At 39.9% G+C, this 12,437-nt stretch overlaps 1 protein-coding gene across 4 annotated transcripts in view; it reads left to right on the top strand.

Moving 5' to 3' along the window:
* Nucleotides 1-12,437, top strand: part of CDHR1 (cadherin related family member 1) — a 265,262-nt gene that overhangs the window by 84,105 nt on the left and 168,720 nt on the right. The gene's annotated exons all lie outside the window — the stretch shown is intronic.

Here is a 12,437-nt window from a genome sequence, read left to right as displayed (position 1 = left end):
GCTACTTTGGGCATTGACCTCTGCTGTATACCATTCACATTTATTAACACCGCAACATACTCTACATTAAACATGAATTCTTATGGATTGTGGTTGACATGTTAACACACATTTCTACAATGCACAAATGTAAATGGGCCTTTATACATCTACTCTCCCAGTAAAATGGTTACATTGTTTCGTAGTATAATTAAGTAGATACGTGGTGCCATTATGATGGCAAGCTGAAACAAAAGGTTCTCTATAATCATATAAGGGTCTGTAGCAGAGTTCAGAAGGGTAATTGTTTGTGTTTGTTTTCTTTGTTTTACACTATTTGCTTGCTGAACAACTCTCCAGTATTGAGACTTTATTGGTTTGCTGTTTTGATGAATAAAAGTGCAGGACAAATGTGCTTGACCTGTTCCTGGGTGTCCTTGTCTTGTGCATTGTTTACCACTGCCAATACAATTAGTGCCTATCCCCATACTTCATGGACTGGCTGTCAGCCCAGCTTTACAAATCAAACCTAGAACTGCTTGGACTTTTTGTAAGTGGGAATCCAAGTCAAGGCTAAAAGTTGCAACATTCTCTAGATACAGGTAAGCTTTTTAGAGCTTAGGAATATGGTCCATCATTCTTTTGAATGAAGTCAAAGTCCCATGTAAACAAAAGGGGACAGCCACATACTGGAGCAGCCCAACGGATGTCTCAAAAGCTGTTGTTTCCTTTGCCCTGAATGTAAAGGGAGCCAATCAATGCCCTTTAGTAAGATCCAGGGTGGTAATGTGCCTGGCAGGTCATCCACCCGGGTAAGCTTCAAATGTGGATATTGCATTTTGTTTCCTGAAGTTGTTGCAATATTTTTTATTGAATATATCAAATGTGAACATGTTACAAATAAGACAAGACAGATTGATATACACAGTACACATCTGTATAAGAATTTTTGATAGATTGAAAATAACAAAACATTAGGTAATCAGTAGAATGGAGCCAAATTGTGGGATATACAACATGTCAAGGGATCTTTACGTGGTGTTATTGCTGTTAGGCAATATAGACCAATATTTGTCAAACCTGTTGCATTGCATAGAGTATATTGCGATTAGACACTCAAATGTGTCGTTTCTGTGGACTGCTCTCTTAAAGTCTGATAAATTTATTGAGGTGTTGTTTTTCCAGTTACTTAGTATCGGTATGCGTGTTTTTAATAGAATGTGCGTGATAACTGGCCTGAAGTTGTGAGGTAAGTTCTCTATGCCCAAGTGAAGGATAGCTAATGTTGGGTTGGGAGTGGTTAATATTCCTGTTAGGGAAGAAATCAGTCAGAATATTTGGTTCCATAGACTTTTTACGTTAGGACACAGCCAGAGCATGTGTAATAGGTTTCTGAAGTTCCTTACAGCAGTATGGCAAAGTTTTTGGGAAATAAGTTGCTATAGATTGCTATTCTATATGGGGTGTAAAGACTCCTGTTTGCCATTTTTATCATTAATTCCTAGTGTTTGACATGTGCTTTATGTGTTTCTCTGAATAGTAGTAAAGGTCTTGCAAGCTATCAAATCAAAGATCCCCTATCTTATAATAGTGTGATGACAGCTGCTAGCACTAATTACATCCCATACTAACATGTGAGAATCACAGATAAATAAATAAATCTTTTGCTGTGCTATCCCCTTAATGATCTGCTGAACCTGCAGCAAAAAAAAACAAAAAAAAACAAATTGTTAACTAAAGTGATGTGCCTATAAATTCAATCCCAAGAATAAAAAATATGTATATAAGCGACTGTTGTCATCATACAGCTTACAACACCATATAGTGCGAATATACACAAATTTCATAAAATATAAATATTGATACAAAACTGATCCATAAAGTGCATATAGGTTTGTGATACTCTGACCATCCAGGGTCAGTTTTCGGCATGCTTAATACAAAGATAATAAACATGACTTGATAGGTGACTGTGAATATAGCGCTCTTCAGCACTGATTACATTCAGGTGCTCCCCACCCCAAGGTAATGGCCGCCTCAGAGCGTTGGTCAGTACATGTTTTTGAATCATCAAAACGAATTCCAGGTCAGGTTGCAAGGTCCAAATACTGCTCAAAGATGTGGCATCCTCATATATAAATATCAAAAAGAGACTTCCATAGTGTAATAACGTTTTAAATGATTTTATTTAATGCAAGCAAAGCCCTATTATAGGGTACTCACATGGGTCTAGTGCGTTAGTGCACCACTCTATAGCACACCTCGGCCTTAATAGCGCCAAGCCATGGATGAGATTGTGTGCTCCAACTCCATATGACAGACCAGCTACCTCCTGCGCCTTCCAGTCCCGTCTGTTACACGTGTCCATACATGGGAAATATTGTATTTTCATCAGGGGGATGCATTGTGTTTCTCTGAAAGTGTGTTGCCATTGGTCATCTCAAAAGGATGTGCCTAATTCATTCTCCCATTTCTCCAATGCTTTAGTTTTCTTAAATATAAGTTTGTTGTGGATGATGTTATAAAATATTATATTCCTTTTTAGTGTTGTGTAGGTGTTGAGTAAAATTGCCATACTTTGGATGGGATTTCAATCTTTGGTCTTGTGTGAGATTTGAGTAAATGTGTTATCTGTAGACATGAGAACAGCAAATTATTTGGCAATTGGTACTGTTTCATTAATCGTTCTGTAGATTTATGCTGGGCCCATTATAGAGGTCTGAAAGGTGTGTCATGCCATGTGTTTCCAGGGCCTTAACCGATAACATAGGAATTTTTGTTTTTAGTATTTTCAATGGGATCTCATAATCTATTTCATGTGTATCCATCTGAGTTTGGCTTAGGAGGAGTCTCCATGCCTTCAATGAAACCTTTATAGGAGGGTATAGATTTTTCGCTTCCCATGGCATCCAGATGTCTCCCATGAGTAGTGATGTTAGGTCTTTCGTTGGGGAGTTTACTTTTTATATGTCTACCCATAGTGGTGTATTCATTTTATGCAACCAATATTTTGTATGATCTAGTCTAATTACCCATAGGTAGTCATGTATGTCCACTAATCCTGCCCCTCCCACCTTCCTGTGAGAGGTGAGGTTATTGCGGGAAAATCTAGCTTTTTTTGCCACCCCATATGTACTTCTATTTTATTTTTGACAGGGTTTTGAGGTAATGATGCAGTATAGGAATTGGTAGGGTACAAAAGATATATAAGATTTGCGGTAATATTAACATTTTGAAGGCTGTTATTTTGCCTAACCAGGATACATCCCTTCTCGATATTTCTTTTAGTTGGGTTTCCAGTTTGGTAGTCAGCGGAATTATGTTAGCTTTAACTAGTGCATGGCTGGTATTGGTTAGTATTAGTTATACCTTTCTTACTCCACGTACAGTGGTGTGAAAAAGTGTTTGCCCCCTTCCTCATTTCCTGTTCCTTTGCATGTTTGTCACACTTAAGTGTTTCGGAACATCAAACCAATTTAAACAATAGTCAAGGACAACACAAGTAAACACAAAATGCAATTTGTAAATGAAGGTGTTTATTATTAAAGGTGAAAAAAAATCCAAACCATCATGGCCCTGTGTGAAAAAGTGATTGCCCCCTAAACCTAATAACTGGTTGGGCCACCCTTAGCAGCAACAACTGCAACCAAGCGTTTGCGATAACGTGCAATGAGGCTTTTACAGCGTCCTGGAGGAATTTTGGCCCACTCATCTTTGCAGAATTGTCCTAATTCAGTTACATTAGAGGGTTTTCGAGCATGAACGGCCTTTTTAAGGTCATACCACAACATCTCAATAGGATTCAGGTCAGGACTTTGGCTAGGCCACTCCAAAGTCTTCATTTTGTTTTTCTTCAACCATTCGGTGGTGGACTTGCTGGTGTGTTTAGGATCATTGTCCTGCTGCAGAACCCAAGTTCGTTTCAGCTTGAGTACACGAACAGATGGTCGGACATTCTCCTTCAGGATCTCTTGGTAGACAGCAGAATTCATAGTTCCTTTTATCACGGCAAGTCTTCCAGGTCCTGAAGCAGCAAAACAGCCCCAGACCATCACACTACCACCACCATATTTTACTGTTGGTATAATGTTCTTTTTATGAAATGCAGTGTTCCTTCTACGCCAGATATACTTGGACACACACCTTCCAAAGAGTTCCACTTTTGTCTCATCGGTCCACAGAATGTTGTCCCAAAAGTCTTGGGGATCATCAAGATGTGTTGTGGAGAAATTGAGACGAGCTTTGATGTTCTTTTTGCTCAGCAGTGGTTTTCTCCTTGGAACTCTGCCATGCAGGCCATTTTTGCCCAGTCTTTTCCTGATGGTGGAGGCATGAACGCTGACCTTAACTGAGGCAAGTGAGGCCTGCGGTTCCTTGGACGTTGTTGTGGGGTCTTTTGTGACCTCTTGGATGAGTCGTCGCTGCGCTCTTGGGGTAATTTTGGGCGGCCGGCCACTCCTGGGAAGGTTCACCACTGTTCCATGTCTTCGCCATTTGTGGATAATGGCTCTCACTGTGGTTCGCTGGATTCCCAAAGCTTTGGAAATGGCTTTATAACCCTTTCCAGACTGATAGATCTCAATTACTTTCTTTCTCAATTGTTCCTGAATTTCTTTGGGTTTCGGCATGATGTGTAGCTTTTAAGGATCTTCTGGTGGACCTTACTGTGTCAAGCAGCTCCTATTTAAGTGATGCCTTGATTGTGAACAGGTGTGGCAATAATCAGGCCTGGGTGTGGCTAGAGAAATTGAACTCAGGTGTGGACAACCACAGTTATCGTATGTTTTAACAAGGGGGGCAATCACTTTTTCACACAGGGCCATGATGGTTTGGATTTTTTTTCACCTTTAATAATAAACACCTTAATTTACAAATTGCATTTTGTGTTTACTTGTGTTGTCCTTGACTATTGTTTAAATTGGTTTGATGTTCCGAAACACTTAAGTGTGACAAACATGCAAAGGAACAGGAAATGAGGAAGGGGGCAAACACTTTTTCACACCACTGTATATGGTAATTGTTTTTGTGGGGTATTCCTTATGGGAGATGTCACTTCTATATCTAAAATTATAGATTTAGTGAGGTTAACTTTATAGTATGAGATATCACCAAAGTCAGTTTTTGGATTTTGTGGGCCTGTTTTAGGGATGTGAGCAGGTTAGTCAGCGGCAGGATACCATCGTCCGCAAATAAATTGATTTTATGTGTGCTTGTACTGAACTGGAAACCTGTGATCAAGGGGTGTGTCCTAATTGCTTTGGCTAGTGGTTCTATCATTAGATTGAAAATAGTCAGTGATAAGAGGCACCCCTGTCAGGTCCCATTTGTTATGTTAAAGGGTGTGGATAAGAAGCCCGCTGAGTATACCTGTGCAAAGGGACATGAGTATAGAGCCAAGATGGCTGTTAACATGGGTCCCTTGAAGCCAAAGTAAATAACACCATTTCCATGTAGGTCCAGTGGACCCTGTCGAATAGCTTCTCTGGATCTATAGACAGCAGCAGGGAAGGAGTTTGATTTTTTTAAGCATGATATATCACATTTATGATTCGTCTGGTTGTGTCTGAGGTTTGTCTCTTCTTCACGAATCCCATCTGGTTGCTCTAAATAAGTGAGAGAATAATATCCGCTAAGTGGTTTTTCATATACTTTGATGTCTGAATTGAGAAGGGATATTGGTCTGAAATTAGCTGGTGTGTTGGGATCTTTTCCTGGGTTTGGGTAGGGTAACTATATGTGCTCTCAGCATCTCTTGGGGAAAGGTGGCAGCATCTGCGGCTTTGTTAAAGACACGTACATGTGGTGATAGTATGGTTTTAAATGGCTTGAAGTATTCATTGGAGAATCCATTTGGCCCCAGGGATTTACCGTTTGGTAGTTTATTTATGACTAGCTTTATTTCTTGGGTAGTTAGTGGGGTGTTTAGGTTTTCAAGTTGATGTTCTGAGAGAGATGGAAGGTTCAATCGCTGTAAAAATGTATGTATTTTTTCTGCAGTTGGTTGAGGTGTATTGGCCGCTTTCTATCTGTTTGCCAAGTATTTGCCAGATCTGTTAGCGTTGGCGTAATAATTCAGCTGTGGGCATCTAAGGTGTCTGTCATATTGTTGTTGTTCTTTCAAGTTCTCCCTGAGTGTGGTCAGTTTGTTTGTTAGTGTTGCTGTAGGTGACTTTTTATTTTTTGTTTCTGTGGTATGAATTTCCAATAGCAATGTGTTGAGTTTGGATGCGTAACACTTTCTTTGTTTGGCCCCTAGCTGGATGAGTATGCCCCTCGTAAAAGCCTTATGTGTGTTCCAGAGGATATATAGGTCAGTTACCCACTCAGAGTTGTCTAGAAATTTTTTTTGGAGATGCTGAGATATTTTAGTTTGGGTTTGGGTGTCTTGTAGCAGTCTTACATTACAGCGCCAGATGGGTTTTGAAGAGGAGATTCCCTTTTCTTTAATAGACACATGTATATGGCAGCATGGTCAGACCACGTAATATTGTGCAGTTTAGTGGTTTCTACTTGTTGCAATAACCACTTATCTGTCAGGAACGTGTCAATATGTGAATATGAGCAATGTTTATATGAAAAAAAGGTGTAGTCTTTTTCGTTGGCTTGAAGGCATCTTTGCACGTCGAACAGTTCCTCAGATCAGAGTAGTGTCTGAAGGGATGCTGTACCTTTAGATTTACATGCTGTAGTATCAAGTGTTGGATCTTAAATCAAGTTAAAGTCCCTGCATACTATGAGATTTCCATATTTCATAGTGTTGGCCTTTTTGATTACCTTCCTTATGAATCAAAGTTGGTGGGAGTTCTGGGAATATAGTGTGACTAACGTGTATGGTCTGGAGTTGATGTCTCCAGTTACTATTATCTATCTTCCCCTTTCAGCTATAATTATATGCAGATAGTCTTTGTGTGAACAGTTTGGAATTTTGTGAAGTTTGAAGTGAGTTTCCTATATACAGAGGATATCTGCCTGTTGTTTACATGCCTCTTTCCATAGGGAAAATCTTTATGTGGGATGATTTAGGCCCTGTGTATCAATTAAGCGACATGTGTTCATCATTGCAAGAGTGGTGCATTCTGTTGTCTGATTGTGTGGTGCAGGTACTCACTTTTTCTGTTGGGTTTGTTCTGGTGAAGTTTGGTACAATGAGGAGGAGGTATCTGTGGTTCATGTTCTTCAGTAGTTGAAAGTAATTTGCTTCGGATATGGCTGTGTATATCGAATAGATAACAAAAGGAACAAAGACCATAAAAGTTTAACATGTGAAACATAAGAAATGTATCATTTAACGGAGCCACGTGCAGATGTAACTGCTATTAGTGCTTTAGGAGGGGAGAGGAGAAGGTAAACTGTCATCTCCTGTTCCCCAAGATATTTGTAATTGTGTGTTATCTTAAAGATATTCCACTGGCATTTTTCTTTTGGGAAAGCTTATGAGATACAACTTGCCACTCATTTTGTATTGCTTGTGGTCCTGTTGGAGGTGAATGTAGTGGATCCCGGTCAGGGAGTATATCCCATTTTCGTAAGGCTGTGATCCCTTCCTTCAATGTTAATACTGATAGTGTGACCCCATTGTGGGTGATAGAGAGTGTCGCTGGGTATTTCCACTATGGAGGATTTTACGATTCCTCAGTGCTTTAGTAATGGTCATAAGGTTGTGGTGTTGTTGTAGCGTGTGCCTGAAGAGGTCAGGTAGTAATCTCAAATTTGTATACTGCTGAGTGATATTTTCTGGCTTGTGTGACGCTTGCAGTATTCGTTCCTTTATGTGATAGTAATGAACTCTCAGCATGACATCTCTTGGGGTCTCTTCAGGGAGAAAGCATGGTTTGGGGATCCTGTGGATCCTGTGGATCCACAATGAGATCCTGTGCTGTCAGCTCTGGTAATAGTGTAGAGAACAGGGTGTGGGCATATTGCAGGAGTTGGTTAGGGGGAACAGACTCCGGAATGCCCCTCAGTTTGAGGTTATTCCTTCTGGATCTGTCCTCAAGGTCTGCTATTTTATCTTTCATCCATGTTATGTTTTCTACCTATGATGTGTGGGCCTTTACCATCATTTTGTATGAGAATGTGTATTCCTCCATTTTGCATTCAACATGATCCATCCTGTTACCTAAGACTTGGACCTCTCTTTGGCATTTGTTAATTCCTCTGACCATGTCAGCTTGGAGTGAGGACCGTAAAGACAGCAGCATGTCTTTCAACATTGTGTCAGAGATGGGATTGTCTGATGTGGGGAAGTCAGCTATGGGTTCTCCCTCACATACGTCCTGGGCTGTGGAGTTATGCTGTGGCCTGCTTACCTCCATGTCTGGGTCAGCCTGTGGCCCAACTGAAGAGTGACTCAGTGGCTTCGATTTCACAAGGCTTCTTGTAGAGGGGCTGGATGTCCCAGAGGATGATTTACTGTGATTCACTGTGTGGGATGTTGTAGAGGGCATCCTGCTGCTGCCATTATGTGTTCTGGCCCTGTAGTCAGGCTGTTTGGCACGACCGTTGTTGTAGCCTGCACGGTACTGAGGCAAAATAATCAGACAGTTTTTGAAGCTGTAATGGATTCTTTCTGTGCCTTGGTATCCTTGTACTGTGCAGTGGGTCAAGGGCTATCTGATTCTCATTTTAAGGGCCTTCGAACGTGTCGGTGGACTCGGGTGGCACTGGATTATCTCCGGTGGACGAACTCCTATGTTAAGCATCCATCTTGGAGCTCGGCCGCCACACCCCCCAGCACTTTGGAATCTTATTAAAGGGTTGCAGGGGAAAAACTTCCTTCCTGATCCCCCGAGAATCAATCAGATTTTCCATGAATCAACGTTACCTATAAATGTCAGTATTCAGTTATATTATGTACATTTATGAAATACTCCAGTCTATTCCACATTTTCACAGCTCTTACCGTGAAGAAACGTTATCGTATTTGGAGATAAAACCTTTTTTCCTCTCAATGCCCACTGTGATGACCTTAATGTGAATAACTCAACACCAAGTTCACTATATGGACCACTTATGTATTTGAACATGTTGATCATATCCCCCCTTAATCTCCTCTTCTCAAGAGAGAATAAATTCAGTTTCTCTAATATTTCCTTATAGCTGAGCTCCTCCATGCCTCTTATCAGTATAGTTGCCCTTCTCTGCACTTTGAGAAAGGTTTTGTGTGATACTGTGCCACAGAGTGTATAAAACAGGACATAAATAAGAGATGCATGAAAAAAGAGAGAATTGCTTCCCCTACATAATACTACCACCTTGATGGAGTAGAGAAGTGTTAATTAAAAAGGATGTAGGTGTGGCGCTATTCCTCTATGGGAAACGGTGACCTATTGCAAGTGCTCAAACTACTAAGATTATAATCATGAGATGAAGAAGCTTCAAAAAATGTTTATATATGTATGTGACACCAAAATCCTGTAATAGATTGTGATTTTGCACTTACTGCAAAGTGTAATGTGGAATAGTTTAACAAGCGGATAAAGAAAAAATTGTATTGTAAAAATTATAGGTGCTTGTGTGTTGCACCCTCTGCAACATGCAGAGTAGCAATAGGGGATGTGCTAAAAAATATATATAATTGTATCACTTCCTTCAAAGTGCAGCTATTTAAGTACCTTTTAAATAGAAAAAAGAAGAGGAGAAAGAAATATCCATTTAAAGTGATAAATACTTGTGTGTTGCACCCTTTGCAAAGGACAGGGTGCCATAACAAACTGATCCTGGTACCTGTGGCAGGTATGAGGATACTAACCCCCTATTTATATGCACTGATTTATAATATTTTAGGTTCAATACGTTTTTTATTGTTTTAAAAAAAACATATTTAAACAGAGAAACAGAAGAAAGAACAAGAACAAGGCCAGGTGCCTGATATCGGGCATTCTTGTCCTAAAATAAATGATTTATAATATTTTAGTGAGTGAAAAAACAAACAAATGTGTTTTACCCTCTGTTTGCAAAATCCCATTTAAGTGTGCACACATTGATAGATACATTTTTTTTTCAAAAAATGAAAAAATGCAGATGAATTAGCAGTCTCACTGTAAGAGAAAAGATATGCAATAACCACAATAGATATTAGACCTTTGATACAGTAAACAAAGTGACTTGTGCTCTCAAACAATTTCACTATAAGAGAAAAAAAATGTGCAATAACTGCAAGAGATATTAGACCATTGATACAATAAACAAAGTGACTTGTGCTCTCAAGCGGTGTGCAGTGCTTTGTTCTTTATATTTCTTTTAGGTGACAGTTGTGCAGGTGAACTTATCTGTGCTCGTAATATGATTGCACTCACCAGATATTTTTATCCCCCCAGTGGTGCTGCACGATCACAGTGTATGCCACTGTGTAGCACTCTGGAACCAGCTGGCTGATCTAAAGATCTTAGTAGCGTTTCACTGGGTTCGCAAATGAAAAAAGAGGGGAGTGCCCATAGCGTAATACCACTTTTGAAATATATTTATTATGGTAAAGAGTGAAAATATATTCACATATTATTTAAAATCACAGACAATGAGTTTAAAATGATGCAGGTGCCGAGTAGTAAACATTCATGGCCCTGACCGGAAGTGACTCAAATACGTACTTTATCTCCTCCCTGCGCATTTTTTCATTCAAGACGTCATATGGCGCCTTCTATCCTCACCTCGCGAGTCGACGTTCAGCTACGACAGCTCATGCAGGGTAGTCAAACTACCACAGTATAACTGTGGCGGCTGGTCGGGAAGCGGTTAAACTATTTTACATTACACTTTGCAGTAAGTGCAAAATCATGATTTATTACAGAATTTTGGTGTCACATATATATAAACACTTTTTGAAGCTTCAGCTCATGATTATAATATTAGTAATTTGAGCACTTGCAATAGGTCTCCCATAATGGAATAGCTTCTCTGCACTTTCTCCATTCCCCCATATCCTTTTTGAGAACTGGTGCACAAAACTGAACTGCATTTTCCAGATGAGGTCTTAATGATTTGAACAGGGGCAAAATGATATCTCGCTCTTTGGAGTCCATTTTTTCTCTTAATACAAGAAAGGACTTTGCTCGCTTTGGAAACCGCAGCTTGGCAATGCATGCTATTGTTGAGCTTATGATCTACAGTTCATTGAGGTCAGCCATAGAAGAAGATGAATGGACTTTGTGGGACATTTTTATTTTTTTATTTTTTAATAAAGGACTTGTCCCAAGGTGTGTCTTGTGGTTTTTTAACATCTTTAGATTTTATTGTGAAATGGTATGGGTACAATGTACCTGTTACGATTTCAAACGGGGGGCAGGATCTGGGGGTCCCTTTGTTAAAGGGGGCTTCCAGATTCCGATAAGCCCCCCGCCCGCAGACCCCCACAACCACGAGTAAGGGTTGTCGGGATGAGGCCCTTGTTACCCCAAAGTACCTTCCCCATGTTGAGGGCATGTGGCCTGGTATGGTTCAGGAGGGGGTTCTCTCTCGACCCCCCTTCTTTTCCTGCTGCCGGCCAGGTTGCGTGCTCGGATAAGGGTCTGGTTTGGATTTTGAGGGGCACCCCTACGCCATTTAAAAAAATACGGTGCAGGGTTCCCCTTAATATCTATACCAGACCTGAAGGGCCTGGTATGGAATTTGGGGGGCCCTCCACGCAATTTCTTTTAAAAAAAATTGGTTCGGGGTTCCCCTTAATATTCATACCAGACCCAAAGGGCCTGGTAATGGACTGGGGAATCCTATGCCATTTTTTTCTTTAATCTGTATTACCGGGACCCGACAATTTCTTATAGCCACTAGTAGTTTTAAATGACTTTAGGGACTGTTCTAAGCATGAGAAAATGCGCACTTTACAGGCATACTATAGACACCCCCCAGGTACGAAATTTAAAGGAATATTTCACTTTCGTTGTTTCACTTTATGCATTATTAAAATCACTGCTCCCGAAAAAAAAACTGCAGTTTTTAAAACTTTATTTTGCATTGATACATGTCCCCTGGGGCAGGACCCAGGTCCCCAAACACTTTTTATGACAATACCATGCATATAAGCCTTTATAAATTAGCATTTTTGATTTCTCCCATAGACAATTAATTATAGACGCGAGTAGTTTTAAATTACTTTTTTTCTTTTAAAAATTGAATTTTGTGCAGGGACTGTTCTAAACACAAGAAAAATATGCCACTTTACAGGCATACTATAGACACCCCCCACGTATGAAATTTAAAGGAATATTTCACTTTTATTGTTTCACTTTAAGCATTATTAAAATCCCTGCTCCCAAAAAACTGTAATTTTTTTTACTTTTTTTTTGTATTGATACATGTCCCCTCAGGCAGGACCCAGGTCCCAAACACTTTTTATGACAATAACTTGCATATTAACCCTTAAAATTATCACTTTTGATTTTTTCAAGTTCGTGTCCCATAGACTTTAACGGTGTTCCCATGTTTGAAGGAATTTTTCGCCTGTTCATGTGTTCTGCTGT

The sequence above is a fragment of the Lithobates pipiens genome, unplaced genomic scaffold (genome assembly GCF_037356315.1).
Source record: "Lithobates pipiens isolate NorthernLeopardFrog02 unplaced genomic scaffold, aLitPip1_a1.2 Scaffold_25, whole genome shotgun sequence".
Classification (NCBI taxonomy): Eukaryota; Metazoa; Chordata; class Amphibia; order Anura; family Ranidae; genus Lithobates; species Lithobates pipiens.
Note: the sequence above shows the minus strand (reverse complement) of the source record. Positions and strands in the feature narration are given on the sequence as shown.